Raw genomic sequence first — 19,466 nt, 5'->3', positions numbered from 1 at the left:
GAGAAATTAATTTAGTCCTATTTTCTGCTTGTTCACTGATTGAGGTATAAGAGCAAATTATATGTATGTCCTGCACCTGAGGACACTGAGGGCTGGCAGGGAACAGCTGCTTCCTTGAAAACAATGCAGAGCATCTGACACATAGGGCACTGGGCTAGTTTTACCTGAAAAACTATACTTTTGTTTCTAATGTATTTTTAAATATGAAATCTGAAAAAAAGTGCTCTTCTAATGCAGAAGCTTAAGTCTTGGCTCTTTGTTACAAATATCTTGCAAGATCTTTGTGAATAGGATTTACGCCTGAAGTATGAGATTTGCAGATCAAATCTCTAAAAATTAAAAGGGTACATCCACAGCATCCTTCCACCATCAGCAAACTCCTGTGAAGCAGATCTTTCTCTGGATTCCTCCATCCCATTACTCCAAGCTGCTTATCTGAGCTGCTGGAAATCAGCTGTATTACATGTATGTACAGTGATTCACATGGCTGGATCATCAGCTGAAGCAATTAACTTTATTTTTGGTTCAAATTAACCTTTCCAGGCAGCTGTATCAGTGGTTCAGCCTGTACTGCTGCCCCACAAACAGTCAGCCAGCACAACAAAGCCTTGGCCAAAGCCAGGTACCCCAAGTACGAACAACTGCCAGAAAAAATCTGCCGCAGTACTTCAGTGAACAGCACTTGTCACTTTTCCAATTCTAGACACTGCTTTCCTCCAGTGACCTTCCACTTAAACAAGGAGTAATTACTGCTTCACAAATGGCTGTTTCTGTTGGGTTTGCTCCCTTTTTGTTTTGAGCCACGCTGGCTCCTGCTAAACAGTTTACAGACCAGACTGGAAGCGTTCTAGACCCACTTGTGCAGATTCCAATTCCCACAAGTTGAACTGATCTCTAGTTTCTGTGGCTAAGACTGTGTCCATCATACATGTGAGCATCAGAAGTGGTATTCACCTGGGATTGTCCTGCAGTGAGGTTCTTGTTGCATAGCTCAGCAGTAGCCATATAGCAGGGAACCAAACTAAAAACATAACCTACAAAACAAAAACCCCACTATCTGTCTTTATTTGTATGACCTGAAACCAGACAACTACGATGAGTATACTCTGAAAAACTGAAAATAAAACCTTGTGGAAGAACAGATGAAAGTACCACAGTAGCCTGTGCTGTTGTGTGAAATTTTGCCTCAGAAAAGTCACATGTAATAAATATGATACTGATCTTTGTTTTATTGGCAATTAGCAGGAGTGATTTGTATTCAGACAGGTATCTAGTGGCAGACTAACTACAGGGCTCTCCTGCAGTGTGGTCTGATTTAGTGATGTTACAGCTAAAAGCCAAATAACACTTGCCCAGACCTTTCTTTTACTAAAACCAAACTCCAGCTCATTCCTAAACAAGTTTGAACTCTGTATGTTTGCCCTTCGGTACCCTTCAAGTAAAAACTGACATTCAAGGAACTGAAAAACAAATTCATTACTTAGCACAGGGCCCTCTAAGAAAGGGTTTTTTCCATGCACATGAGATGACCAGAGAGATGGATGGCTCTCTTTTGTAATATTCCGAACCTATGGAAGGATGTTTGCTTGTCCTGACATTCAAGATCCACTTTAATATTGATGTTTTAAGCCCCACCCCTTTAAGGGTCCTAAAAGTAATCTGAATATCTTTTCATTGACAGATTCAGCTCTTTCGCAGCTTTCATTTTAGTAAAAAAATTGAGTCCAAATTTCACTGTTCCACTCTTGCTTTTTAAAAAAATCTTTTCTATGTTATACATCACCTTCAGCCTGCAATATCACATCTTTCCATAAAGAATTTAGGTGTGGGGTTTGTTTGGTTTGCTGAGGAAGGATGCTTTTATGTCGAGGCAGACAACTGCAGTTGAGGGTATTTAGGTTGTGCCCACAGGGCTTCTCACAGAGTGAGCAGTGTGTGTAGCAAGTTATTACTTGACTTCTATGGCATTGCTAAAAAAGATAGGGATAATACTTCACTATTTCAAGGTGATACAAAACTAGCATAGTGCTTGAAATCATGCTGAAACAGCCTCTTTTCCCTCAAATAGAAGGTGTAATGGAGGCAACGGTTTGTTATTATTATGTATTTACCCAATCTCATCTAGATTTTACATGTTTTTGCCCTGTGGTTATGTCAAATAGAGGAGAATACGGGAAATATGATTATATGCTGTGAAGTAAATTGCTCTTATTTGCTGTTTTGCCCATAAAAGCTTCCTGGGGGAGCTAGGAGCTCAAAGGTAATTTTAGCTATGTCAGAGAGGAGTTTATCCACCAATGAAGGCATTATCCTCTTCCCTGTCCTCCTTGCCACCCCAAAGTTATTTGGGTTCCCCCTCTCCTTCTCCACCAGGTTAGGAAGGAGCCCATCTGGAGTGGCAGGGGGAACTGAGCTACTCAGAGCTAATCTGTTTATGAGCTGCACTTGCAAATTCATCTGTGCAAGCTCAGAGCTTGGCATAACCCATCTTTGAGACACAATGGCTCCCCCTTCACTTGAAGATGACCACAGCCAAGTTCACTTCTGGTATCACTTTGAATTACTCTTTTTTGACAGAAATAATATAAACAGTATTTGTACAAAACAGCTCTGTGCCCACCTTCTCTTTTCTGCAGCCATAGGAAAAGAACTGGACAGCACCGAGATCATTCAACTGGTGCTCCTTGGGCTCCTCTGGAACTGAGCCATGGATCAGTGGGCTCCTTTCTAGCAGCCTTTTGCCACCCCTGCTTTAGTTACTGTGCTTTATTTTACTCCAATTTCCACACAAATTGTGCCTAAGTGTGCACGAAAAGTCTTGAACAAAGCTAGAGAAGTCTCACCTTGTTTTTCTGGCTTTACAATCCCGGTCCTACACATGTGCTCCTGGAAGCCTGATGCGCATCCCAATGGCTTGGACTGAGAGAGCAAAGACTCTCCTGAAGACCTAGTGTTACAACTTCAGCTTGGCTCTGAGAAGTCAGGAGCTTGTCAGTGCTCCTCTTGAGGCTGAAAACAGCATTCCCAGTCCTGGGAACAAAGAGTGAGAGACAAACCAAGGTTTTCTACACATCAACACATGGCACTTTATCCAGATTATTCCAGACAAAGAGCCTTGTTTATGTCATTGAAGAGCCATGTTTATGCCAGTGAAGTTTCACCATGAAATGAGAACCTCTTTCCCTTCCCTTAGATTTGAAACAATGCAGATGCAGCTCCAGGTTATCAAGCCTGAGATGTGCAAACCTGTCTTTTTTCTCACTTCAAAGCTGTGCATTCTGATGTCTCTTTATCTCTCCAAATATATTGTAGGAGCAAAAAAAGTTATTAAACTCTGGGGAGAAACTGGTTTCTTTCCTCTGAGACTTTGTTCACTCTCCCATTCCCTATGAATGTCATTGTATCTGCTGTTTGCTGAGCAGGAAATGCATTATTAAAGCAGTTTCTCTTCCATAAACTGTTTTGCATCTGACTGTTCCATTGTAAATCTGTAGCCACAAAGTCAGGCCACCTTGGGATAACCCAATGTGAAATCTGACCTGATGAAAATGGTTCAAGCCTCCCAGCCTGCATTGCAACCTGTGAGAAGGGCTTTTATTATTTATTCAAAACCTGTTTAAATCCCCCTTTTTCTGAAACAACCGTTTTAAAAATATTAAAACACCACAGCTAAGCTGGGAGATTAAACAAGTTTAAACCTTATCATTGCAGGTGGGATATTAGTCCAATAAAATGAGGAGGGACGGCAGGCTGCATGGTAACTGGAGCCCCTTCTACTCAGTAACTAATCAACGAGAAAGCATTTGGGGAAGGAGGGGGAGAGGGGATGAGGGACTGACACAAACAATGCATCCAGGCTCCTGGCAACCCTCTCTGTTTACCATGGTGATGCACAAAAGGAAGAATGCCATGCAGAGTAGCAGACCTGGATCTGTCCCCATAACACTTGCCCTAGATTCAAGTGCTCTGGGAGGCTTGAAAATGTGACCTTCAGATATTTTTTCTGATGGATGATGCTGCAGCTGGACAACACTGTTCCAAAGCTGTCAAAAGGCTGCAGAGTATTTGCCTACATTTCTTCCACCACACATTTTCCTTTTACATCTTTAGCTATCATTGCCTCTCTTCCTCATTTCCACTCTTGTACTGACACGTTTTGGAGAAAGACAGTCTTTCTGTGGGCCTTATTCACCCAGGAGTGTAACTTCATTAGAAGTATTTGAATTAAAATCTATCAAACTCCAGAGCTTGCAGGTGAGGGATAACTATTGAAAATAATATTCTCCTCTCTTGAGAGTAGTATTTTCTAATAGGCCATTCGTGTTCTAAGGCACCCTAACTTCTGTTTTCCAGTCCAGGAGTAGCTTATGGATACAACTTCAGTGTCCTACAGCTGGATCAGCCCTTCCCCTCTTTCCCCTTCAATCCCATGATGCAGGAAGACCACATGTGGAGGTACAGCCTGTAGAGTCCCAGCAAACAGGAGAATCCTGCACTGCCCAGCAACGTGGTAAGAAAGGGGTACAGGTATCTGACCATCTGAGTGGGGAGAGAATCGTTTAATGCTAAGAGAAATTACATTGTTTGCTTACAAGTTTAACCTTTTTTTATCACCGCATTGAGACCTATGAAGTTGGTCCCTTTCTAGGGCATCTTTACATAGACACAGATTTACAGTGGAGAGGATGCAATGTGAAAAAACCCAAATAAAACAGTGTAAACAAGGTTTTAAGGGCTACATAATTGTCCTGAGTGAGGGGCAGTAATCACTCAGTGATCTTTCAGTAATTCAAGTTCTCCGGCCTTGAGAAGTTTTAGGAAGAAAATTCTAACATGTAAAAAAATCCACTGTGATCTTAAGTAGATGGAGACAAAAGGACTAAAAACCACACCACTGTCCCTCACTGCTGATTCTGATAAAAGGTTTAACAAGAAACTAACACTCCACACTCTCTACAAAGGAGAAGGAAAGTTTTGAGAGGTAGAAGCTGGCTTATTTGAGCTGGACAGCTTTCATCTGGCTAGCACTGAGGAAAACTTTGAGTGTACATTCATTTGTTTTAATCACAAACCTGTTTCTGACAGAAGAATTTGTGCTTTTACCATGTATCACAGGTACTTAGGCAGTCAGTGTTCACTGTATAAACCGAAATCATCAAATAGCCCTTGGCCACTGCTTAAAGTGAGACAAGTATCTGCCTGACCTATGTACTTAAATGCTTAAGAGAGGAAAAAAATGGGGGCAAAGTTAATAGGAAGCTCAGAGCACTAATAATGCAAGTGTAACTCCTAGAAGGAGAACTACTGAATGGTGCATCAAGAAAAACTTAGGAGGAATCTGAAAACAGCAAACAAGGTGGGTTGAAGGGGTCACCAGTAGGTGCAAAGGACAAACAGTGTTAGAGACTGATGGGGAAAACCCTCTAACATTGCTGGGTTACCTGAGACCAGAGGCAGGGGGAGAACAGATCCAGAGCAGGTGTGGGAAGGCCCAGTTCTCAGGTATTTTTGCACACATCTGCCTGTAAGCCTGTTTGCTGCCCATGTATCCAGCCCTTGATGATTGCATCTGCCTCTCCTTGTCATTAACACAATCTTTTTAGTGGGAATTGTAAAGAAACATTTAGTTGTGACTGAAGGAACACTCCACTAGGGAGTGGGAGAAGACTGATTTCACTGAATAAAAGATTTCCATAAGATTCTAAGGAGTAGAACAGAAGCGAGTACACGAGGAGGACCCATATGGACCATAGGGCATCTGATTCCTTTTGGAGGATGGACTTCCTGCTCATGATGTACTTCATAGATGAGGTACATTTCCAGCTCTCAACTCCGAAGGATTAGAGTAACTCCCCAGTGGTTTGGGATTGTGTTAGTATTCTTGGATTCTTTGGGGTTTATTTAACTTCCCTCCCACTAAGTATGGCCTCTGCATTCTGAGATGTTTCCTTTTTCTGATAGTGACACAGGAAGTTTATCCCTATTCAATATTCCAGTTAAATTTTGTGTGAGGGATAATAATCACTTCCATCTCAGCTACGTTAGTCCCTTCCTGTATGCCAAATTATAATCAATATAAGTTTGAGATATCATACAAGTTTAAAGCTTGGTGCCAAAATATTCCTGCATCAGAGGTGTACAGAAAACATCTCAGTCTGGTGTGTGTGGCTACATGTCCCCACACTACATTGTCCAGTGGTGCCCAGTTTGTATTTTGTAACCCCCACCAGACCAGCCAGTGCTGAGCCTCTGTTGCACTGGCTGCTGTATTTTCAAGTACAACAAAAGAGTACCTCCGATGACCACAAACAAGTGCTGCATATATTTCTCATTCAAGTCTAATGGCACTTAAGATGCCCAAAAATCAAGTTAATTTTATGGTGCCTAAGATGCCCAATACTGCCTTCCAGTGTGAAGACACAGTCCCAGTACTCTACACCAACCATGTCTTCAGTGAAAGCCTCTTAAAAAATGTCTTCTTTAATAGAAGTAAACCAGCTCTGTATCAGATCTCTCTGTATGCATAATCTCCATGTTTTTTGTTAGACCAAATCCAAAATTCCTCTAGTTTTGAACATTTATTAGGCTTTAGCACAAAGGTCACCCACGGATGATAGCCCAGCCAGCAGCAGGGAGAGCCCCTTGCCCTCTGCCCTGCTGCAGATGAAGCCCCAGGTGAGTACAGGGAGCACTGGCAATGGGGGACCTCAGCCCTGCTGCTGCCAGAGCATCACACAGGAGGTGTCAGTGGAGTCTGGTTCTGCCACCTGGGGTTGAGGTGTCCCCTCAGCCAGTGTCCTGGGGCAGTGGGGACACAGCATGTGAGGACACAGCCCGTGTGTCCTGGTGCCTCGAGCCTTGGGCTGCGGCGACACCTCCCGGGAGCTGACGGCACAGGAGCGGCACCCGCTCCTCTCCTCCACTGCCCCGGCTCCTGTCCAGTCCACCATTTAGAAACAGCCTTTTGATTTTTAACATGGGGTCCAGAAACTTTCCCTGCTTGACATTTGTTATGTTCATTCCTCAGAGAAGCAGCCCTTTATTTTACTACCGGGAAAACTTCTGATCTTATACACAACACCAGCATGGATATAGAAGGTGCCTGGAATTTAACTGCTAAGGGGGTGAAAAATACTTGAACAGTGTTAGTTAAGAGCCCTTTTTGCTTCTTAACCCAGTTAAAGGCCCAGAATATTTGCCTGTCTGGACAAATGGCTGACGGTTAGTGGGACTGGATCACAGGGATCAGTAAGTACCTGCATGCACTAGGAAAGTTGTTAAGCCACAGTTCAGCCCAAAGACTCACAAATTATACAAAGCCTTTGTTCTGGTTATGATCTTTGAAAGGTGATGCGTGAGAATGGAGGACACTCTTGGGGCATCCTTTGATAAGTCAGTTTTGGTGTGACTGCGTTGTCATTCCCATATCAGTCCCTCTGCAGGTTCCTGTCAGTGGTGTCTGTCACACTCCAGAGGGTACTGAGAATTTAAAACCCCTGTCAAAGGCAGAAGCTTCCAAAATCTGAGCAGCAAAGAAGAACACAAAATGTCCTTATCTTCCTGCTGATTACTTGGGCTCACTTAGTAAAACCAAATGCCCTCCATAGTTCCTCATACCGCAGGGGGATGCCTGTCCTTTACCAGGGGAACAGCCTGGTCACTCCAGGACAGAAGCCTTATAGTCCTAGCTGGCTCTTGGGGGAAATTCCAGTGTTTGTCACCAACATAGATCTAAGGATGCACAAGTATCCTACTAAGCTCCCTTTGTAAGCAAAACCTGGGATTTCACACAGGCTCAAGTTGAGGGGAAACTGACTACTGAGAACAAGAAACAGAACTGACTCCTTCATGTCGCTCCAGAGACCCCTCCTGTCAGCTGTCACATCTTGTCTTATGAGCATATGTTTCATTCAGAAAAAAATGGTTCTTGCTACTCTTCACTACTGTTTCTTGTTCAGAAACAAATATGTAGTGGTATCATTACATTCAGACATAAAAAAGCACACTAAAGTATCTGAGTTCAAGCTGGAGTAGGACTTTAAAGTGTTCTGCCAACTTGGACCCTTGCTGCCGGATGCTGTGCAGTGGCCAGGGGGACAGGACAGTATCTAACCACTCTCACTACCTTTCCCCAGAAATGAGTGCTAGAGTTGTAACAACAGCAAAAGTGTTCCTAGATGCTTGTTTTTCAGTCTCAGTTCTTGACCTTAAGGGGTTTTTTTCCCCTCCTTAACAGAGTGGCACAGTCTTCAGCCTCCTCCCCTGGTTCCCATCTTCTTTGGAAAATAAACAGCTCTGATTGTTGTGCACTTGAGATTATGAAAACATCAAGTCCATTAGTATTTGGCAAAGTGCTCTCTCATTTCCTTCTGATGTAATAATTGAGAGAGAGGGAGCGGAGACGGCAAAGATAGCACAAGGTACGAGTTAATGACCTTCTCGCATGTATGTGTGGGCTCTTTGAGAGGGAGCCTTTTCCAAGCCCCATCTCGCCTCCACTCATACTGTTTCAGCTGAAACACTGCTTCAATGTGGCTTTTATTATTTGATCTGATGTCCCTTGGCCAGCCTTCAGAGGCAGCTAAATGGCAGGCAGGTGTGGGGGACTAAGAGACAAAAAGCAAATGGAGCTAATGCTTCAGCAGGCCTGCTGCACACAGGCCCTCGGCTCCAGCCCCGCAGGCAAATGCCACTGGTGCCCAGTTCCTTTTGCCTGCTTTGGTTTCACTTACACATTTAAGTCTAGGGGAAGAATCGGTCCTGCTTCGCTCTCAGAGAGAGATTCTTTGGAAGACTGGAGGCCTGATAAAAATCAGGACGTGGGTGGAATGGCTGAGTGTAGAAAGGGATCAGCTGTAGAATGAAAATTAACTGAGGTCAGTGGCTGCTACTCTGTAAGTGTTGGACTGGCCACCCACTTACTTGATTGCCAAATTTGTGGCTTTGGGTGCCTAGAGCCAAATTAAAGTAGGATAAATTCCACAGGAGGGTATAGTGTTCCCTTCTGGCTTTCTCAATATTTTACTTCAGTCCTTGGAAGTGCTTCTAGAAGCCTCCAGAGATGTGTAGCTTTCCACATTAGCTTAACTGGAACCTAAGCCAAAAATCTCATCTCATTTAAAAAAAATAATCTGAATTTGACAGCTGAAGTTTTGGGAAAATAAAGATTACCAAGTCCCCTTTGAGGGCCCCACTTTGAAGTGACAAGTCCCTGGGCTACCTGAGCCAAAAGATGATAATATGGATACTGCTCGTCCTCTATGACATTGAAGCCAAATCCTTCCCTGTACCAAGTGTCCCTGTTCCCACTGGATTGACACAGCACCCTGGAAAGAGGACGCATGTGTAGGATCACAAGGGGATTCCAGTGGGGTACTCCCTCCTGCTACCAAGGGCTTCTGTCAAGGAATGGGTGGAGCTCTGAACAACCTGGGATAGTGGAAGGTTCCCTGCCCATGGCAGGGGAATGAAACTGGAGGATGTTTAAGGTCCCTTCCAACCCAGGCCATTCTGTGATAAAGGATTATTGATTTCTGTGGAGGATTGACAGCAGTGCCAGAAGACAATTCCATACTTCCTGGTGCCTAGAGGAGTCTTTCCCTTTTCTCCCCAAGTAAGGCTATCCACCTCTTCCCTCTGTACCTGAAAGTGTTGCAGTGGGAGAGTTAAGCAAGTTAGTTTGATGTATTCCAAGTCTTAGCAGGTTTGAGCTGGCCCTGTTTTGCTGCCACAGCACCTTGGGTTTACATGTTCCAAGGCAAACCATGTATTCTTTGTGCAGCAGCATTGGAAGACTGGTAGGGGGATCAGTTTTACCATCTTTTCACCTCCCATTCAAAAATGAACTGACAAATGGATTATAGGATGGATCTGTACCAGAAGACACATTATTTTTGAAAGTACCTTTAGAAGGGGCCCCAGCAGATTTCAGGGCTGTGTAACAGTCCTTCCCTATCAATATAATATACCTTTATATTTGATCTTGAAAAAATTAGTATCAGAAAAATGTTTTCTTTTCCAGACCTAACTGCAAGGATAGCTGTTTCCTTCCTCCCTGTACATTTCCTCCCCTCATATTTTATACATGCAAAGGCATATACATTCTTACTCCTTTCTGCCATCCTTACATGGCTGCAGTTTTGATTTCATTGATTGCACACACCAGTGTCTGCAGAGCTGCCTTAAGTAAGTCGAAGCCGTTGGGAATTCAAGGTGAATACATTTTTCTCCTTCAGATACGTTGTTTTAGTTAAAAGCCACTCCGGCTGCTCCATAACAAAACCAGACACAGTGGGCCCCATTGTCCGGCTCTTGGCCAAGGTAGCATGTATGGATTAAGTGATGAATTGCAAAAAGGGCCTAAAAGCCAAGCTGTAACCAACAAAAAGGCCATTAAAGGTGAGCGCTGTCCGTAAAGTGCCCATTCAGAAGGGCTTTTATGACCCTCGGTGTTCCAGAGACACTCACAAGCTACAAATGGTTCAGGCTCCCAGACTCCTGCCCAAGTGACACATCCTCAGCTGAACCTGACTGGGAGAGCTGCTCCTTGCAGGAATGGAGGTGGGACACTGGCGCTATCTACATCCAGCAGGTAAGTAAAAGCAACACCTTGGTCCTGCTCAGACATAGGAAGTAATGAGTTTAACCTCAAGGTGAAAAAAGTGGGGAGAAAAAAAATTAACAGAAAATGAAAGCACACACTTTTTGGGCAACTTTTACCTCCTAAACTTCACCTTCATCAATTTTGCATATAATCTAATTTTGTCTCTTTTTATACATTCCTTCATATGGTTTTCAGTGCATCTATAAAGCATCATAATTTCAATTATTGACACTTTTTAAAACATGTCTTAGAATTTTGTAGAGTGGAAGGGTCTACATTAGCTCACCTGTGGACTGTGATGTTCACATCCTTTAGTGGCATAAAGCTGCTAGAGGCAAATTGTGCCTAAGTTCCCTTACACTCCGTATTAGTCTCTAGAAGATGAAGGAGAATGATCTAAACCTGAGCCTGATTGTTTCTATCAAGCTTTAAAAACACAGTTCATAGAGCAGCAGATTCATTACAAATATTTTGATTGCTCCCTTGAAAGAAAAACATGCAACTCTTTTCTTCATAGGGAAACTGAAAGGAGTGGTTTGTTGACTTCTTTGTGGTGCTTTGAAATCTGTAATTCAGTGCACTTGTGAAATGTTGGATGATGGTGGTTTGAAATAATTGCAACTCAAAGCAAGTAAATCTACCCAGGCTGGAGCATTGGCTACCTCATACAGCCAAAGTGAGCAGTCATTTCTCACCTGGAATCCACAGCTGAGAGGTGTTTTGGGGCAACTGCCTTTTAGCTTGAACTGTATTCAGCTCTTGGCTGAATTTAGTGTTTCAGACAAGACATGTTGAAGGCATTTCTTTCTCCACAGCAGCAGCTGCTTTTCTAGTACTGTTTATCTGAGATCTGAGCTGGCTTTTGCTTAGATCCCCTTACTTGGACCTGCACTGGCCCTTAAACCCCAAGTTCCTGCTTTGGTCCAGTTGTAATGCTGAGCTGAGGTCAACCCTCTCTCTGTTTCTTTGGCTGAGAAGGGCTGAGGCTGGAAGCAGCTGGGTGAACTTTTACCAGTCTGGTTGCAGTTACTTGCTGTGATGCTGCTGCTCCTCCATCAGCAGCTCCCTCTCCAGCACAGCCGGACACAGGCTCTGCTCAGCCCTGAGGAAACAGCTCCCCTGGCAGCGTGCCTGTGTTTGGGGCTTCACTCTGACATGTCATAGCCTCACACATTGCTGGGGAGGTGTTGGAAAGGCACCGCAGCCTCTCTCTGAGCGGTGCTCTTTAAACTTTCTACTGATTAGGGGCCTTTTAGCACTCAGCTGGCTTTTCCTAATGGATTTTGCCTTTTCATTGAGGCTATTTTTTTTTGCAGGCGTTGCCAAAGTAAACAGTCAGGGATAGCTATTTGGAAAGCAGGGGAGAGAAGAAAGGGACGTAGAGTCAGGACTGGTCCAAATGTGTCCAGACAAGCACTATACATCAGCTGATATGTGTTGGAGGCCAAGTGCTGCCAGAGTTAAAATCTCTGGGAAAAGGAGTCCATTTGTTGAGAGACAGGCGCAACAGATACAATTGCAAGGTCTTCTCTTGGATCAAAGATGCCATGCCTGAATTCTTGAGCCTTTATGGGGAGCAGGGTGTGAGCTTGGCATTAATCAGCCTCTTCTGATTTATTTCCAAAGTCTTGAAGTCAGAAGAGGTGTTTGAGTAATTCCAAGTTTACAGAGTTCAAGCATATCAATCCTTCACTGCTGTGAAGCAGATAATTTAGCCTTCAGCCAGCTCACTGTGTGGGAACCTATCAGGCACTATCCTAAATGAAACTCCCTTTCTCTGTGCTGTTCTGGTCAGTGGAAATCACACATCTCCACAGAAGTTCAGAATTTGGTCCAGGCCAACAAAGAAAACAGGGTACAGTGGCTCTGTACACACGCAGGATCAGTGTGCCTGGTAACTGTTGTGTAGGCCCTGCACTGCAGAAGTGTTTTAGGGATGTAATACATTTATGGCCTGCATTTTTTATCAGGCTCTGAAAAGAGTTGTTCTAGATTTTACAGTTCCTTCTCTGCTGCCTTGACATAAAGTACAAGAGGAACAAAGCAGATCTTTTGTGTAGGATTATCTTCTTTCCCTATCCCATCTCTACACTGATTTGCTCCTTAGTTCAGCCAGCTGCTGAATGTCTGCTCTTCCTCCTCCTCAGATTAACTACAAGACTTCAAACTTTCCTCCTTCAGCTGGGACTTGCTCCTTGCTGGAGGCTTCAGCTTGCAAAGCAGTGAGGGTTCACCTGGCTTCTTCTGTTCAGATGAACATAATTCATGGACAGAGTTGGGGCTACTGACAGCTAAACCTGATCAGATGTCTCAAGTGCTTAGGACTCCTGCAGCCTCCTGTCCCCACAGCAGAGTCACCAGAATGTCCAGGGGCAGGCTCTCATGTGACTTTGATCCATGCCAGGGATGGATTCCAGATGGATACTTCCCCAGCGTTGGCCTACAGGCATGTTTCACACAGCATTGATGGGGTGTTAACGATGCTAAAATTTCAGCCAAGCTCCTCAGACATGCTGGGTTGAGAATGAGGAGAGGAGTTCTTTAATGAAAACCTGATGTAGAGCCGGCACTTTTACCTGTAGTGCAGCCAGAAGAACCATCAGAGCACCTGGAAGACGGAAGTGAAGGTGCAGCCCCTGCTTGTTACCAACTTACTGAAGCACTAGCGGATCTTGGCATTTCCCAAGCCTCTGGCTGGAATCGGGGTCTGGGATGAAGCCATTTTTTGGAAGGTGATGGGTGGTGTGCAAGCGGGTGGCTTCATCCTGTGGGATCTGGAGGGGATTTGCCACCAGGAGCTGCGAGGTGGCCCAGGGTGAGGGGAGCTGAGGGAAGGATCAGGCACATCCCCAGAGCTGTGGAGCCACAGAGCTGTGGCTGCAGTCCTGCCTCCAGCTCCCCACAGGGCCTGTAGTGCCCTGGGATATGCACAGAGCTCAGAGCAGTCCTGGGAAGGGGCTCAGGATCTGCTCTCCCCCGCCCTCAAGTCCTGCCTGATTTGGATGGGGCCATGCCACAGGCAGAACGGAGCTGAGCTTGGGCTGGGCTTGGGCTGCCTGAGTGGCATTAGAACACTCCTGCTGGGGTCATTTTTGGCTCAGACATCCCACTTCTTTTCTCCTGAAGTGAATGATCCTGATCTGTATCCTAGTTTAGAGGCCATTCCACATCTATGTGTTTGGCTTAATTTTTTAGGTTTTGTGTGTGTGTGTGTCTTACTATGAATTCCTTCTGCTATTTTATTGGCCAGTTCACAACATTCTGGGATCTTTCTTAGGTCTTTGCAGAAGGTTTTAGTTTTTGTTGTCCTAAATAATTTTATATAATCTTTACTGAAGATTGCAAACTAATGGTCTGCATTCTTCTGCCTGAGAGCCTTAAAATGAGCCTGAGCTCCAGTGAGCCAGTGGCATTGATTGTTACACAGGGAAGGAGTAGCAAAACCAGCAGTTTGCACAAAATCCCACATCAGTTTGGGAAGCTTTTGAGTTTTGATCTTTCCTCTCCCCTCAATCCCTTTAGCATGCCTTCCTTACTGGCTTATTAAATCTGGAGCTGTTCTTCTGATTAACTGCACCCTTAATAACTGCAAAGCCATTGCTCAGGAGGCTGAAAGGGTGGGCAGTAGCTGCACAGAAAACCTGGAACAGCAGTTTCATTCCATGAGTGCTGGCCTCAGGCACTCTGTAGTTATGCATTAACACTGAGTGCCAGTGCCCCTCACCTGCACAGGCACCCTGGGCTACCATCTCTAAGTCTCCAAAGGAACAGGGAACTGGGGTCGAGGAGCCCACATCAAAGTGTTGCACATGGAACAGAGGTCACCCCAAATACCCCTTTCTGATCAGGCATCTGTAGACTGTACAGGAAAGGATTTATGCTTCCTGAATGGACAGGGGACTCATCCAAGTCACCTGAATAACAAAAGCGGTGAGATTCTGGGAAAATGAGTATCTACACTTTCTCAACTGCTGACTGAATTTATTTAGGGAGGGAAGGTTATGTATTGTGGAAGGGGATGCTCACTTGTGTGGGATATTTCTTCTAAACAAAAGTAACATTTCACTAGTGAAAAAGCCCAACATCAAAAAAACAAGTCAGCAACACAAAGTGCAAAGAGATTGGCAAACAAGTGATGATGAGGGGAATCTCCAAGCAAAGGAGGGCTGTCCCTCTATTGCCATAGATGCAGCAAGGTCCTTGGTGGTATGAGTTGTTTTCCACTTGGGCTCCTTGTTGTTTACAGCTCAAATCACCCAGAGATCAGGCTTGGGCCTGTGCAGGTCCCTTTTCTGTCCTCTGCCTTTCCCTTGATGCTCAGGCAGTGCAGCAGCATGTGCCATTGCAGCATGGAGAATTATAGCAGAGCACTTCCCCACACACCACAGCCTAAGAGGGGGAAAGAAGTCCAAGGGCAATTACTTGTAACTGCAATGTTGCTGAAGCCAGAGCCCGGAGAGCTGCTCACCATTCTTTTAGCACTTCCATGGGCCATTACCCTGCTGGGATTAAGAGCCCCCTGCCCTGCCATGCGCACCCTGCCCCATCACCTGCCTCTCCTGGCCTGTCTTTTCCCCAGGCACTAATGAAATTACCCCCGAGACTGATTACAAGTGGGGTGGAGCACTTTGACCAATGAACCCACACCTGCTCGCGTGGTTGACCTTTAATGATCCAGCTCTGTAACTCTGCAGTTTAATTTGGTTTTTTAAAGCCCAGTTTAGCGAGAAGTTGGAGTTTCATTTGCCATCAAAACATGACCCCTGCTGGAGGACCAAGGATGTGACTTTCAGTTATTCATATGGACAGCCCCACACGGAGAATGGCAGAGATGTGATTAATGTGATATGATACAGCTGTCACTGGCTGCAGGAAATCACAGACTACTAAAGAAAGGTCGGCTTAAAAAGAATTCTTAAAGTATTCACCCAACTGCAAAGGTAAAAAAATTTTTCTGGCTGTTGTTTTTTGGTTGGTTGTGGTTTTGGTTTTATTTGGGGTTTTTTTTGTGTGGGATTGTGTTTTATAGAATTGCAGGAACCAGTCAGCTTTTTCTGCAGGGCTCTGTGTGTGTATATTCATTTTCTGATGGGGGTTCTGGACATCAAATCTTTTGGCAGAGAGTTCTCCAAATACTCATAGTAACAGCAGTGCATTTGAGGATGTAGTTTGTTCCTGCAGTTATACCAGCCTGACATTTTCCCAATGGCAAAATATTTAAATAAAAACAAAGAGAGTGTCAGGCTGGTAGGAATTTTTTAAACATACATCTAATTTCATGTGTAAGGAAAATAAATTCCACTTGTGAAGGCCCTAGGCCTGCCCTGGTCGCCATGTGAGCTGCAGCAGTTCCCTGCTGGCCTGGCTGTGTCTTTTAAAAGGGCCCAGCTGGAGAAAGCATCACTGCCTGGGGAGCAGCTGATGTTTCTGGGTAGATGGCAAAGGTCCTGCAGGAGCAAGTATTGCTGAAATGAAACATCTGTCCAACAGGAAAAGGTGTGTGTGCTGTGGGAAGGAACTCACATTCCTGGGATATGAAGGTAGAGGAGGTGGCTGGATACCCAGGGGTTTGGCTAAGAACTGAAAGCTTTGGGGAACAGAGAAGGTGTCAACAGCAGAGACTGCTGTAGTATCCTCAGAGCCAGGTGAGAGTGGCAGTGGAACTGGATGAGATCCTGTGGAGCAATCAGAGGAAGCCAGTGAATTCCAGTGGGTGCTGCAGGACCACAAAAGATGTTCCTGTAGAAGGAGTCCCCAGCAGTGCCATGTCCTGTTTGTTTGGTGCAAAGGGACCCTTGCGCTAAGCTGGTTTTTAACCATGATTCTGAAAGGTTTCAGTAAGTAGCTCTTACCAGGAAAAGCTGATGTTTGTCAGATAAAGGAGCATGCTGGATGGTTTTGGCTGTTTCCAGCTGTACTTGATATATGTGTCCATGGGTGCAGTGGCTGACAGGGCCCAGCCTGGTAGCAGAGCAGGAGCTGCTCATACAGAATGGCTCAGACTGGAGCAGAGCTCCGTGGGATCCCAGAACTGACAGCTCAGGGCAGCCTGAATTCCCAGCTGGCCTCACACAGAAACTGGGGCCATCTTCTTCCAGGCCTCTGCTGAGTATTTCAGGTTGCAAACAGCCCTGAGGTTTCCGTATCCCATGGGATGCGCTGTAGGATTGCCCCTTTGATACCTGGTAGGAGAACAGCCATTGAAGCACAAACCAGGGGCTGCCACATCGCCTTTAGTCAAAGGGTTAAGGTTCAGTGTCAAAATAGGGAAATGGAAGCTGCATAATTTTATAAATCCTGCTTTGTTGTCAAAGACCAAAGACTTCCTGTTTGGTGATCCTGGGCTGTTTCCATTTCCACTGTGAATGGTGAGAGACTGCCCATAAACCTCATGTTTACTTCACAGTTTCTGATGCTTTCTACATGTGCTGAAACAGCTTTCAGGCGGCCATGACATTGTGTCAAAAAGAGATGGCAGTTGGGAAAAGTAGTTTAATGTCAGCCTAGTCTTAAAAAGCATTTTCTTTATTGGAGTTAAAGAGCTATCACCACAGTGCTGCACACATTTGTACATATTCCACTATTGTTACAAATCAACTGAGATTTCAGTGTTTTCATTCAGTTCTTCTTTACAGTCCTCACTGAACGGAGTATTTAATTGGTAGGTTTTGTCTGTGAAACCAGTGAATTAGCCACAAAGCAATCTCCATGTAACAAATACTGCTCTACAGTAATTCCAGGCACTTAGAGCTCTCACAGGGGAAGGCCAAAGTGTAACTGCTCTTTACAAACTTGGAGAGGGTAATTAAACAGTGTAATTTAGAACCATCATTTACAGTAGTATAATGAACTGAAAGATACAAGCTTGACCATTTTTAAAAAAGGTAAAATCTTAGGGACTATTTTTGTAACTCTGAATTCAGAACTAAGATGCACCAAAATTAAAGTGGACAAGAATTACCAACTACTTGGGAAATCCCAATGGCCATTAAAGAGCCATGGAAAGGAGTGGCAGTTTCTCTATCCAGTCACTGGAGCTGTCACAGGATGCTCATGTGGGCTCCAGTTGTTATGGAAAATGAGTTCTTTAAGGATACTTTGTAAGGGAGAGAGCCACAAAGATCAGCTATGAAACACTTGGGGTCTACAGAAACTCCCCCATCCCCTTTTGCCAGCCAGCACTGCTGTAACAGGGGCTGGTCCCTGCAGCCCAGAATGGCACAGCTGGCTCCAACCCACACATCCTGGGACGGCACAGCTGGATCCCTCCCCACATCCCAGGATGGCACGGCTGGCTCCAACCTTCTCCCCTCCAACACATCCTGGGATGTCACAGCGTTCATTAAATGTCATTTTTGGTACATCTGTGTTTAGGAATGACTCTGCTAAACCCACAGTGTCTCACTCTGAAGAGACCTGGGGTCCAAGAGTCCAACCCAGCCCTGCCCACCGCAGCTACATTTAGCACAGAATTCACAATCAGCACAGAATCCCAGAGTATCCTGAGCTGGGAGGAGCCCACAAGGATGATGGAGTCCGGCTGCTGTGGGCCGGGGGTTCTGCAGCTCCTCTGGGAAGCCTGAGGCCATGGCTCTGGTCCCTCATCCAGGGCAGTCCTGCAGCTACCATGGCCCTGTCCCTGTGCAGGGAGAGGGGCCAGGCCTGACCTGCCCCTGCCAGCTCCTCTTGGAGACTCACCTGCTGCTCATGGAGTTCATCCATCATTGATGGGCCCCTGGGTTTGGAGTTGCCCATGGAAAGCAGCCACTGCTCCTGTGGCACTGGATTATCCCAGGCTGCTCCCACCCATCCCTTTGGTGGGATTTTCCATCCTTGGCATCCAATTTCCCCTCACAACACCTACAGTTTGAAACATTTCATTCCGGTTCCATTCACATCCCTGGATCTGCACCTTGAAACTCCTTCCCTGGGAATGCCAAAACTCAGCTCAATACAAGAATAAAACCCCACCAACAGTTTCAGTAATTCAATAATTTATTCATCTAAAAAAGTGTGTAAAAGTATATAGCTCTCATCCACAAGGTATATATGAATGACATTTAAAATGGAGGTCTTTTATTATTATTGTTTCTTTTTATCAAAGTCTTTTTTAGTGTATTGTACCAGCGATATACTGTAGATTTAAAATGAACTTCACATTTTTTTTTTGTTTTCTTTCAAATTGTCGGCTATATATAAAAGAAGCTCACTGCAAAATGCTCAGAGGAAAAAAAAACAAAACAAAAAAACAAAACAAAAAAAAGAAATTCAGAACTCCCCAGAAATGTACAGCTTTTACATTTAAAAAAGGTTCTGAAATATACATACAAGCATGCTGGACATTCCCCACCCTCCCGCTCCCTTTAGCTCAAACAACTGTAATAATAATTCTGATTTAGGCATGATTTTTCCAAGTTAGAAATAAAAAAAAAAAAACAAACAACCAAACCAAAAAAAAAAATACCCAAAAAACAAAAAAAAAAAAACTTTCTTCACTCTGTAGGAAAGCCAGGGCTTGTACATTTCAGATTAATTCAGTAAAAAACTCACAAGTAAAATAATGCATATTTAAGAGAAATATTATACAGAACTTTTCACACTGAAGTACATAAGATTTTTCTTTAAAATCTATTGCCATTCATTTATTTTGCACAAAAACGTATAAATATGTCACCAGCTTCTCTTAACTTAAAAAAATTAAATAAAAGACACCAGATGAAAACTACTCCTTGCTGCCCTTTTTTTAATTTCTAATTTTTGCTTAGAACCAGGTTTGTGGGGAAGAAACGCCCCTGGATAAAAACGGCCCATTTAAAAACAATAAGCAAAATAATAATCCAAAGTTCAGATGAATCCTGGGAAC

General features: G+C 44.4%; 2 long non-coding RNA genes across 7 annotated transcripts in view; one reads left to right on the top strand and one right to left on the bottom strand.

Moving 5' to 3' along the window:
• Positions 1–19,466, top strand: part of LOC111936557 (uncharacterized) — a 56,488-nt gene that overhangs the window by 31,581 nt on the left and 5,441 nt on the right. For all 6 annotated transcript variants that reach the window (XR_015277843.1, XR_015277842.1, XR_015277841.1 and 3 more), the window contains 2 exons: positions 4,354–4,510; positions 15,318–15,543. This is a non-coding gene — a long non-coding RNA (uncharacterized LOC111936557). The remainder of the gene's footprint in view (positions 1–4,353; positions 4,511–15,317; positions 15,544–19,466) is intronic.
• Positions 9,834–15,187, bottom strand: LOC147649915 (uncharacterized). The gene is made up of 2 exons (XR_015277847.1): positions 15,072–15,187; positions 9,834–14,992 (listed from the first exon to the last, which is right to left on the bottom strand). It is a non-coding gene; the product is annotated as an uncharacterized LOC147649915 (long non-coding RNA).

This window comes from Cyanistes caeruleus, chromosome 18, assembly GCF_971803275.1.
Source record: "Cyanistes caeruleus chromosome 18, bCyaCae1.hap1.1, whole genome shotgun sequence".
NCBI lineage: Eukaryota > Metazoa > Chordata > Aves > Passeriformes > Paridae > Cyanistes > Cyanistes caeruleus.
This window is presented reverse-complemented; position numbering and strand designations above follow the sequence as displayed.